The sequence below is a fragment of the Tachypleus tridentatus genome, chromosome 13 (genome assembly GCF_004210375.1).
Source record: "Tachypleus tridentatus isolate NWPU-2018 chromosome 13, ASM421037v1, whole genome shotgun sequence".
Classification (NCBI taxonomy): domain Eukaryota; kingdom Metazoa; phylum Arthropoda; class Merostomata; order Xiphosura; family Limulidae; genus Tachypleus; species Tachypleus tridentatus.
In genome coordinates, this window is record NC_134837.1 from 109,337,971 (window position 1) to 109,351,295 (window position 13,325).

Below are 13,325 nucleotides of genomic sequence, written 5' to 3' on the forward strand. Positions count from 1 at the left end.
AAGACAATTTCTAGTCAGGGTAAAGATAATAATTTTAGAGAACTTATAATATAAATGCACAAAGCACCATTGTGAATCAATACATTTACTCCTCAAAGTTTCTTAAAGCTTTAGGTATTGAATGTACATACATTAGCCAATGCATTCTTCTGGATAATCTGAAAAGTACAAATCTAGCCTAAAATATGTTACCACAGTTTAGTCCCATCTCTGTATCCCACAGTTACTCTTCTAGTTCTTGTTTGATGAAACAAGGAAATGTACTATAATTAACCTTAAAAATACAAAGTTTAAACACAATAACAAATAGTTCTTCCATCCAATTCACTGAAAATGTATAGGTGAGTTAACTTCTTGTTACATTCATATCTTCCTAGCTAATGGCAATAATACTTAATCTTTTCTCTCTTCTACAGCTGTATACAAGTATCTTACCAATTTTATACACTATAGAAAGTTCACACAGCACAGAATATACTGACATTTAGCTACTCTATGACAAAGATGCCTACCTTTAAACAAAATATACTTTAAAATTGTAATAGTCAGCATGGAGAGATATCAGCTCTAGTACCTTAACTGTTAAAAGGATCAAAGTTCCAGTGTAATTCAAAGATGCTGGGTTGAATCCCCAGTTGGGGCAGTTTTCTTCTCACCAGTTTTTAATCAATACAAAGTTACAGCAAGAAATAAGATACTGTTATCTATCCTGCTAAAGAAACAAAAAATTGTTACTGGTATATCCTTCATGTATGATAGGTGCTCAAAAGAAAGAATGTGTAAAATGAGTTTTGGAAGGGCTTATTAAAGACCCCCTCAAGTCTGTCATAATACATAATGTTTTGGGTCTGCTACTGATCCTTTTATTCTTGACACGAAGTAAATATTTTCAAATTTATGTTGCATTATTATTTTTCAAATCATTCACCATGCTATTAGTTGTTTTTTCACAGATACAGCTGAGCTCACAGATAACTTTTTGTGACCCTGTTGGCTGCTATAACTGATATTTTAATTGTTCTAGACAAGGTATATCACACGTGCAGTAATATCACTTTTTGAGCTACGTTGTAGTATACAGATATCAAACATTTGTAATTAACAAACTAAAACAATGTTTTAAGGTTTAAATTACAAAACTGTATATTAATTATTATCAAATTCAGATTATTAGTAAATGTTTTAGTCAATTTAAACATGACCTAAACTGCATTTGATAAACTACTTTTCTGTGCAAGATGCTACCATATTGACTAGAGGTTGTCCTTGTTCAGTGGCATGCTATGAATGTGTCTTGATGTAGCCAACAAACTTCTGTTTTGTTGACAGAAAAGCAATACAGTTCAATCATTAAAATTTAACTTTTACTGTACAATTTTGTAAACAAAAAACTGAAATATGTTATCAATCAGCTAAAAGCCCCCATTAAGTGTTTAGCAGGGGCTGTTTACAGCACTTATGCATTTTTGAAATGTGAAGGACTATATTGAACGAAGTGTGTTAAAATTTTATGCATCACAAGGGACACTAACATATAACCAACTGACTTTGAAGACTGTTAATTCTTAGTTCATTTATAGAAACCAACCATTTTCTGTTGTTAGGCTCTATATTTCAACAATAAATCAACAATGTATTAATTCCTTATACCTAATTTTTATTTTTCTGTGACACAGTCTATGAGACCTATTTTATCTTCTTTTAGATTAACATCCCTGACTGGCCAACTAATTGGCTTGTTTCTGCCCTAACACTTTAATACAAAATTGTAATTCTTTCACCTAGTAATCATTTTCTTAATATTTTTCACAATTTTAACTTCCAGCTACATAACAAAGTACAATCAACAAGGAACCACTTAGTCCTTCAAGAATTTCCTTGCACATTTACATCTTCTTATGAAAAAAATTTTTAAAGCTATTCTTTATTTGAATTTTTAGAAAATTATTGATTCCCTATATGTCAAATCCAGATATTCAAGAAACTTCTAGACAATATATCATCATTATGGCATACTAAAAACTTTTTCAATACAAAACATACAAATTAAAGTAATAAAAACAAATCCTAAAGCAATATGTTTCTCACATAAATAAGCCAAATTCAATTCCAAATGAGAAGTAACACCCATTTTGCACATAGAAATAATTACCTCTTTTGAATTAGCTTTGTTACTAATAACACAGAACTGCCTCAACAATTTGAGTAACCATGCTGTATAAATTCTCATCCACAGTTACTGTAATCAGTGAGTTCCAAGTATATTATTTTACTCTTATAAACAAATTAAAGATCATTTACAAAGTTATTTGTTCAACATAATAACCAATACAAGTCATTCTTTAGTACCTCAATACAAACAAATACCTAAAAGTTGAATGTCATTAGAAAACTCTGTTAATTTAATTATTATACATGATAATTGTCCAAAAGAAAAAGCAAACACTTAATCACTGACTCTTCCTGAAATAACCCAATAACAACATGGTTCTAGTTTGAATGGATTCCATTATTAACTTGTTGCTGTTACACATCCAACCAACCTACAGTCCAATTTACCAGTCTTTTTCCAATGGTCACACAAGAGATTGTTTGAGCTTATTTTTTGTGTAGCAACTTGCCAAAATATTTTGTAACATTTAAGTATGCCAAGTTCATATCATTTCCACCATCCATATAATACATGACATACACTTATATAAAGTTAAACAATAAGTAAGAAACATTTAGTGAATTTCTTGTGGCTATTCTTTTACATTTCACAAGATAGTTTTGCAAAGTTTCTTTATCAAACTAAAAATTTATACCATTACAGAAGTAAGACAAAATGACAACTCTTATCATCCTATTTAAAATACGAGTAACATGAGCACCTCTCCATATCCTCAAGCAACTTGCCCATTATTTATTTACCTACGAAATATGAGAAACAGGTACTCCCATACTTCCTTTAAAATCCTGAGGAAAATGACATCTGAGCATTTTATCAATTATTTTTTACCAACAAAATATTCAGGATCTACATAATTCATGTTAGTAAAAGCATTTTCTGAAAAATATTCAAGATCAGGAGTACTGTTGTCATGTTCTCTGTAAAAATAAATAAGAATATTTAAAAGTTCAATCATTTCTTACACCTTACTGCAAGCAATATTTAATATGCCAATCCCCATTTTGAAGTTTTACTAACCTTACACATACCTAAAAAATAACATTGCTGTCAATTAATACTATATCCAGCTGTTTCACATAAGTCCTTTTGGAGTTCCTAATATCTTTTAACCACATCCTCAGCTTTCTTTGAGCCTTCTACATCCTCATTAGCAGTTAACAATAATTCTAGAACTGCATCTCCCTGGTTGGCTATTTAAACATAAGTCATAAAAACCACCATGAATCACTTCAAGAAATCTTCCTCTCTCTTTTCTTAACTTCGTAAAATCCCAGTCAATGTGCCTGAAATTAAATTTCCCATAATTATTGCACTAGAATCCTTATTAGTTAAAACTGACCTCACTATATAATTTCTCATTGACATCATATGTATAGTCAGGGGGAATGCAGCTAATTCAAAAAGTCACAAGTCTGATCCTAAAGGAACCTGTGACACTGTTAGATCTTAATGATTTTGATATTTTGTCTTGGTATAGACCACAATGTCTAGTTATAAATTATTCACTTACATGGAATATACAACCTTTCAAGATAAACTTGTAAATATGTAGATAGATCTTCTAAAGCTGTAAATTAAAATATTGAACAAGCACTTTTTCTTTCTTGATTGTTTTCATACTACATGTTATCTTTACTTCTAAAAGCACCACACAAGTATAACTTTCAAATTGCGAACTAGTTTATTTATTTCATCATTATTACATAAGTATTTTTTGCCTCCAGAACATAGTAGGTTCACATAGATAAATAAACTTGCACCTTTCCTGGGAATGATACAACAATATTCAATGATATACTATCAGTAAACACAAAATATTTAATACTAATCATCTAACCTTGAACCAAAAATAAATTGGTTATTGTATATCAGCTAATTACTACCCACTGAGATAAAGAAAATCTTTGCTACAGTAATTCAATAAAGTATTCAAAAAAGGGAAATTTGTTCATATTTAATTTTAACCTTAAAGCTACTCACTCTTTCTTTCTCATTCAAACTAGCTTTCTTAAAATAATAAATAAACATACACAAGTATCACCAAGTTAAATTTAAAACTAATTTTTGCATTAAACCATAGGTGAAGATGTAAGCTTTTAACATATTGTATGTTGACATGAAATATTATCAACTGAAATAATATTAATAATAATCACAGCAATGGGTTGTACCTATTCACTGTATAAAAATTCATTTTGTTCTTGTAAGTAAACATAAACCCCCTTTATAAATATTTCATATCTCCCCTCACTTGAAGCATGATTGGTATAATTTTAGATAAACTGAGTCAGTAATACCATGAGAAACATTACAACTTCATATCATACAAGTTTAAGAATTGCAATACTTTTCCTCAGGTTCTTGTGTACCATTTTGAATCTGAGTTAAAGCTACTAAAAAATTACAAATCAAAACAAAGTTGGTTCTTATCATTATTTAAGCCTTCCTTTAATCTCCCTTAAATTTATAACATCCATTACATTTGAAAGCAACCTATTTCAAAGTAAAACCACCCTGTTAGTGAAATAAAACTATATTAATTGAAAATGACCCCAACCCTTCCAAAGTTAATAGATGTATTCCCTCATCCTACCATTCTCACCATTAAGTATGAAAACAGATGATGCATGAGCACTATTAACTCTCTTAACAATCTTAATCACTCAATCAGATCCCTCATAAATCTTCACAATAAAACAATAATGAGCTGTTCTTGTATGACAATCTATTAATCCTAGGTATCATCCTAGCAGCCCTCCTCTAAATCCTTTCCAACAGTTCAATGTCCTTCCAAAGGCATGGAGCCTAAAACTAAACAAGGCCTAACCAGTGACCTATAAAATAAACAATCTTTGCATTCCTATTCAATATTTCTGAAGATAAACCTAAAATCCTAAATGCCCTACCATTGGCAATAACACACTGCTTAAAAGGCTTAAGAGATAGATCAAGTTGAACACCAAGATCTTTTTCTTCTGTAATACTAATTTAAAACATTTGGTCTATGAAGAGACAATTATGCAGTTGCTCTTGCAAGAGTAAAGGGAAAAATGTAAACTACGAGTAATTTATTACATTCAAAATTCTCAGGGTTAGAACAGGCTCTATGTGAGAAGTAGATTTCTTAACACAGTTGATACTATTGACTTGTTTTAATTAATATGCATACAATTTGAAAAGCTTTACTAAATATTCTTAAGATATTTTATCAATTAAAAATTTCACTACATGGAATTACTTATTTGCTCAGTGATGGTATGTGTACTGACAGTCTGCATACCTTTATGTTTCTTTGGTAAGTAGATATATAAAATAATTACCATTAACATATGTGTGGTACATGTGGTTTGAGGATCATGAATAACATAAATAGTCAGCAATTATCTTATTTTTAGTGTTGTCAAAAGTCTTAAATAGAACAAGTGTTTGAATATGAATGGAAAGTCCTACTGTTCATAAACAAGAAAATGAACACTAAACATGCAGTACAAGATAAAATGTCTGAAGAATATTTAGTATTAAGGAATAAGGGCATAACCCTGGAAGATATATGATTTGAGAAAAAATGTATTTGCTATAACTTACATAAACACAGTTTCTCTATTTCTGTGAATTGTATGTTCTATTATTTAATATGTACAGTTGAGACTTTTCACTAAAACTTTATCTATTTGTAGTTTCACTTCTTACCTAGAATTTTCTTTTCTTTCTCCTAATGCACATCATTTCCTCACTATTCAGAATTTTGCATAAAGCAGTATGGTTAAAGTAATGTATTACCTGAGCAAAGTTTGTGCACTACAGTATCTTAACACAAACACACAAGGCAAAATAAAAACAAAACCGTTTATTCAGACAATGCTGGATGAAGTAAAACCCCAGACACCATGCTTATAAAAACTACAACACTTTAACTCCACACAACATTTTGGGTCTAAATCTTTATTCATATGGTTTGCTAAAATTGTGTATAAAGAGTACATTCAAATACATCACATGCAACAATCGAGTACAAACATTAGATCCAGTATTATTTACATTTACTTGAAAATTTTGTCTTATGAAACAAACTTTCCTTTTATCAAAGTGAAGATTTACTCTAAAATAATGTAACTTCACAATGTTTAAACTTTGCATCCAACATATCACCAACATAAATTTCCAACCCTAAATGGGTGAGCAGAACATAACATTTTTGACACTCAGTACTCATGCAAACAAGTTAAATATCTAATGTGAGAGAAAGTGAATGTTATTTTTCAACAATATCATAATCTTTATTTGATAGGAATTAATAGCAAATCTACAGATTTCGTATGATCTTTTTTTTTGTAAATTTAAACCGCACAACTCTGCAACGCAAAGCATATATATATTTGCCACAACTGAATTTGCAAGTTCTCTTTGTATTTCTAGACCACAGTCTACCCTAAAATAAAATTTCTTCGAGTACTTTTTTTTCTAATTACTTTAAAATTTACTTTGGCATTACAACTGACAAAATTTTTGTCAAAAGTACTAAATAAGTAAATTAGTAAATAAACGTAAGTACTGTTGTTGAACGAGAGTTTAAATGAAAAATATTATAGACGAATAAATATTCAAAATTATAAGCACAAGTTATTAAAACGTGTGCTCTTTTATTTTATCAACTTACTGCTGTTTCGAATACAGGTTTAACAGGCTGCTTCAGAAGGTTCAACGTTGAAACTTGAACTACGTATTTTCTGTTACTGTTAAGTTCTGAAAAGTGGATAGATTAAATCAATGAAATTTGTAAAAAAAATGCGATACGTGTAGTTTTATTTTTGATCGTTTATATTTAAGAAAACGTTATATCTTCAACTACCAAGAACACTAACAACTCGCTTGTTTGTTTTGCTAGCAGATGCAATCTAACATATTTCAACATCTACTTTCTCACCAACTGTTTATAAGCATACACATACAATATCGCAAACGCTGCAAACCACAACACTACAATCTTTCCCGAAACGACTTACTACTTCAGCGCTCCAGTAATTAACCAATCAAATAACTCCTAACATTCACCGCCAGACGGTTTTCAAATACATTTCCTCGATCGCGTTAAAGATAACAACACATGTGACAAATATTTCTTCAAAAACTTTTCCTACAGGCTACGTTCGGAACAAAAATCGCGACACTAATGATATACCAACTCACAAATAAATTTACATACATAATATTCTCTCTAATCAACCAAGCTGCTGAATGGATGCGGTAACTCTCACTATTAACACTGAACAGAATCACTCATTGAGCAGTTACGAGTAATCATTCATTAAAAGTTTCTTATTACTAGTATTTATTAAAGTGCACTCTTGCTAGTCCAACAATTTTCCAGACTATTACATCCTGCACTCTCTGAATTAAAACATTGAAAATAAAACTTACAGAAACACGATAATTAAAATTAGTTAAATCTTAATAAGATAATACCTACAAATATATAAACTAAGAAAATTAAATTGACAGTATTTACAAAACTCGAGTCTGGCATGGCTTGGTAGTTTGAGCGGTCGAGTTGCAAACTGCGAGTGGCTGGTTCAAATATCATCGCTAAATATGCTCACCCTTCCTTCTATTATAATGTGACAGTCAGTCCCACTACTTGATTACAGTATGCCAAAAGTTGACTGTGGGTGGCGTTGTCTAACTGCTTTCCCTCTAATTCTATCACATCTAAATTAAGGTACAGATTGCTATTGAGTATCTTTAGCAAAATTCAACAAACAACCAATTTACAAACCAAAATAAAATCACAATAGTACTAAAAGAGAACACAAATAAAAAAGGAAAACAAAAGCATAAACACAAAAATGCATATGTTTTGTTGCGCATGATAATTTATCCCTTTTGTTTGTTGTTTGTTTCTTTCGAATTTCGCGCAAAGTAACACAAGGACTGTAACAAAATATGTATAATAAAAGTACGTACAACATACAGCATGTGCACATACAGTGTACATAATGAAAATATTACAAGGGCGAGTGAGAAACTATATCTTCATCGACGATTAACAGCAAAATGGTTCCAGAAACAATTATGAATAACATCTAACTTGAACGACTTTACTTGTTGTAACTCAAATGGCAACACCTTCAAGTAGCTGAGATGCTGCTTGATCATTATGCTGCAGAGCTTGCTCTTAACAAATGTTAATATAGAGGAGGAACACTCCAAAGGACCAGCTGTGTTTGACAGAGTTGGAATCAACCAATAAAGATCTCTCAAGTTGGGAAGCGTCTGGTTTACCACATGCACGTAAATACAATGAATTATTTTCGTCTTGAAAGATGGACGACTTCTACGTCTAATCAAGGAATGTGTTTGCATTCGGATACCAGAAGTGTACAGTTTATGGTGAACAAAGCTTTTAAAATATAGACTTTATCTGTGTATGGAGACATTTAAATTTAAAATTGAAATTTCTAGAGTATTCATCATCAGATGTATTACTACATAATAAATATGTCTCAGTACAGTACTTTCTTCGTCTTTTAGCATGACATGAGTTTTCAAATATGCATCAAGTATACAGGAAACCTTTCTGGTGCAAGGTTCTGAGTAAGTTAGAAAAATACTGTCTGTTGTCTTTTCAGCTGTTGCAAAGTACTGGTTCTTTCATTCCTCATCTTTCCTGGTTCTAAAACTAATACTTGAACCTGTGTTTTTTCTATTGCAATATTTATGTCTTCACTTTGCAGACATTTGGAAACCCCATGATATAACTCAAGAGAGATTGCCCATAACGACTAGGCAGAGGCAGAATTTAGTCTAAAGCTAACAAGAGGGATTAACTTCATCATCAGTTTTCCAGTCAAATTTTCCATCGTGTACAATGGATTAGAAAGTAGAATTCACAACAAGAACTGTGCTGAGAAATACAGTATAATTTTCTGCTCGGTTAGTTTGACATATTGTACTCATCAACAGTTGTGTGTCGGTTCTTTTAGGTTGCAGTTACAGCTGAATGCTTTAAAAAGGCTCATCCCACTTTGTACTGCTTTCAGTAAATGAAAACCAATTTGGACTATTTCTTGTCGTTCAGTTCTTTAAGACATGTCAATAACCACTTTATTAAAGGTGGGCAAGGCAATGTATTTTGTCTGCTCTTGGTGCCAAATTTTTCAGATGTTCGTGTATTTAAGCGTAATGGACAAATAAAGTAAAACAGCCATCATGTCTTTCACTATGCAGATTATCAAATGAAAGAATATGGTTTAAAAAAATTATGCACTTGACTAAAACCTACTACTGTGTTCTAATCAGAGAACACTACCATATTTAATAAATGTTTCGTTGTTTCTCTATTTGCGATGATATATCTAACAAGAACAAAAGTTTGTCATGTTTTCTGCAGTCAGATGCTGTGTGTAAGAAAATAAAATATTTTGTCTTTTTAGCGTCACTTCCAATAGATTCATGCACATTCTAAGCAGTGAGTGAATCATTTAATTTTGAGATGATAGTGAGACAACCAGAGTCTACATGGGATTATTTTTGTAGATTTTAGCGAATATTAAGTTGAACAATGTCAAGAAAACTTTCATTGTGATATCTAAAGAAAAGTTTTATGTGGGTAGAAGTATGTATACATCAAGTAACATATGCAAAATATTACATTTATGCTAGTAGTTAGGGCCCCACTTCAAATACGCATGTTGATTGGATCCATCGGGGAGAGAGAGGAAGAGGGTGATGTTGTCATAAAAGTCCATAACGTCATAGCTCCACAAAGTGTCACCAGCTGATGTGGTGCTAGGTAACGCGTTACTAGCCCACCATGAAAGTTGAATATTAAGTTGAACAATGTCAAGAAAACTTTCATTGTGATATCTAAAGAAAAGTTTTATGTGGGTAGAAGTATGTATACATCAAGTAACATATGCAAAATATTACATTTATGCTAGTAGTTAGGGCCCCACTTCAAATACGCATGTTGATTGGATCCCTCGGGGAGAGAGAGGAAGAGGGTAATGTTGTCATAAAAAGTCCATAACGTCATAGCTCCACAAAGTGTCACCAGCTGATGTGGTGCTAGGTAACGCGTTACTAGCCCACCATGAAAGATGGATACTACGTTATAGTTTCTCAAAGTGTCATCAGAGGACGTGTTTTCATGCCACCATGACACCAGAGAAAATAGTGAACAATTTACACAAAATATCACCAAAGGGTGTATTGTCATATTTGGCAGCCATGACGTCATATTTTCAAGACGTGGGACGCAATAAATTGATCAACATGTCTCAATATGACTATAATCAATAAAGTCGGTATAAAACACTAATTAAGTGGAAACATCTTCATCGTTTCCATACCATTCATATTTAAATTTACTTTTTGACTCTTTAATTGCATAGGCTGGTGATTTTAAACTTCATTATAGTTGTTTTGGTTTTAATTACGTATTTTCCAGAATTTAGCTATGCAAGTGACGAAAATGTTTTTTACCACGTAATGATTTTTTAAACTTACACTATTCATATCGGCAGCACATAAGTATCTCCAACAATACTGGGTTCCAAAATTTAAGAGTAAACATAGAGCAAATAAAATATTCGATGGATATTACTAGTGTATGGAACTGTAGTGGACTCTTTTATCGTGTGGTTATTTTTAATCCAAATATAACTGATAGAACAGGATCGAGTGTTATAGAAGTCCCATCACTTATGCTCACAATTTGTTTTTCGGGTGAACGAAATATAAGCAAATGTTGGTTGATTATCAGGTTTAGGCCAGGCATAGTCAGAAGGTTAAGGCACTCGACTCATAATCTGAGGTTCGAATCCCCGTTACACCAAACATGCTCGCTCTTTCAGCAGTGGTGGCATTATAATGTGACGGTCAATTCCACTGTTCGTTTGTAAAAAGAGTAGCTCAAGAGATGGCGGTAAATGGTGATGACTAGCTGCCTTCCCTCTAGTCTTACACTGCTAACTTAGAAACTGCTACCGCGGACAACTCTCATGTACCTCGTTCAGTTGATATTTCTTCTACAGCACAGACGTTGTCGGGAGACTATAACTCTTTGTAGTTCAGATACATAAAATGTTCCATTTAATTGTTTTGTAAAATAATCTTGTAATTTATACACTGGTGGATCTCTCTCTATTTTCTAGTAAATCTTAAGTATTCCTTCTCTCCATTCAGGCATGTAGCCTTTCCTAAATTCACGTTTCACGTCACTACTATGTATTTGCTTGACGATTAGTAAACTTTGTTCCAGCATCTCTTTGAAATTTACAAAGTTTTCGACTCTGTGGGGATTTACAACACAAAAATCAGGGGTTCGATTCCCCTAGGTGGACACAGTGGATAGCCGATGCAGCTTTGCCATGAGAAAATATAAACAAATTAGATAATGCACGGAACGACTCTTGATGTTGTTTAATTCTAAGTGTCATGTGGAATAAATGAAAAAAAAGATTGTGAATACAACATAAAAATACAGTTATTTATACATCCATTTAAATATAACATCGTTTTTCACATATAGTAATAATAATTGTTAATAAGAAATAGGCGAGATTGAGTCAATTTTGGAAGGTGAGTAATCTTGTGCATACAAATAATTCCAAATTGTAAGAATTTTCAAGAGACTTTTCAGTATCTCGGTTTTCTTTCTCTCCTTTAAACAAACCGTTGTAATGTTCTCTCTTAACAATTTAGCTACACTCCACAGGTAGAGATAATCGATATTAAGTTAGATAATTTCCACGGAAGAAGATCAATTTGCCTCGTCACCCACACTGACGACACTCAGAATCTGAAACATGTTTACTCAAAATTGTGGTTTAAACAAAAACACTTAAATCCAGTGACTAAATATTTGAATACAAGTTCTTTAATTACATATATGTCCATCACTTCCGATAAAACTCTTTTAGTTCTATCACTGCAGCAGTCGTGATGATAAATAAGTATACATTCAATTTAACAACAGTTTTAACTTACATTAATAAACACAATATAACTTTATCTTCAGGAAAAAATCCGATCCTCTGATAAATCTGTTCAAGTGTTAGCGGTTTCAAATCGATGAGTAAGTAACCATATTGTTGTGTGGCTGTATCTTGATAACCTTCTTCAAAATATTCGCGAAAACATTCGACTGAGGTCTGTCTCTGACATTATTGAACAAAATAATATATTGAGAACTTAAAGTAATATGATTATGCAGTACGTCTTTAGACTTACAATGCTATAGACTGGCTTTCGATACCTGTGATGGGCAGAGAACAAATATCGTTTTGTGTAGCATTGTGTTAACTATAAACAACCAACAACAACTCTATCCTGATGAAATATATTCTGTACAATATAAAACGCCGAAGAATTCAAATGATTACATCTACATGTAAAATAATTTGAGAGTTGCAACAAGTCGTAATATTTGTCTGTATGAGCGTATAGTCGTAATGTATGCACCAAAATCGTAATGATTACGCTCAAATCGTAGTGGTTGGCGTCTCTGTTAAAGTTCGCATAAAGTCTTTGTATGTCTTTTTCGTTTCTTTTTGGTAATCACTACAGAATATAACTAATTATTCTCCAAAAGTTGTATTATTCAAACCTTCAGTATTCACTTAACCTTAACGTTGGTTGTATTTTATGAAAACCAGAGCCGATCATATTATTGTTATCTGATACAAATGGCCGTTTGGCCGCACAAGCACGAAAGAAGATTTGAGAAGTAACTCTGTATCTGTACTTTATCTACATCAGAGAATTAAACTCCAGATTTTTTGCATTGTTAGTTTGTAGACTTAACACTGACTTACCAGGTAACCTATAAAAGTGTTTCGTTTGTTTGTTTTTGAATTAAGCGCAAAGCTACACAATGAGCTATCTGTGCTCTGCCCACCACGGATATCAAAACCCGGTTTTTAGCGTTGTGAGTCCACAGACATACCGCTGAGCCACTGGGTTGGAGCAAAAATGTTTCTTATATACAAGTTTGAATAATCGGATGCAGTTTTTGTGGCTCCCCGTTAGTACAGCGATATGCCTACAGATTTACAACGCTAAAAATCAGGGGTACAATTCCCCTCGGTGGGCTCAGTAGATAGCCAGATGTGGCTTTGTTATAAGAAAACACACGCAGTTTTTGTGTTGCATT

At 32.2% G+C, this 13,325-nt stretch overlaps 1 protein-coding gene across 22 annotated transcripts in view; it reads right to left on the bottom strand.

The window, feature by feature from the left end:
- LOC143240170 (protein yippee-like 1) overlaps window positions 1-13,325 on the bottom strand; it is a 35,894-nt gene that overhangs the window by 17,938 nt on the left and 4,631 nt on the right. For 2 of the 22 annotated variants that reach the window (XM_076482176.1, XM_076482185.1), the window contains exons 1-3: window positions 6,831-7,156; window positions 3,202-3,363; window positions 575-712 (exon numbers count right to left, since the gene is read on the bottom strand). The gene's annotated coding sequence lies outside the window, so the exon portion shown is untranslated. The other 20 variants (XM_076482162.1, XM_076482183.1, XM_076482172.1 and 17 more) reach the window with 19 other exon arrangements.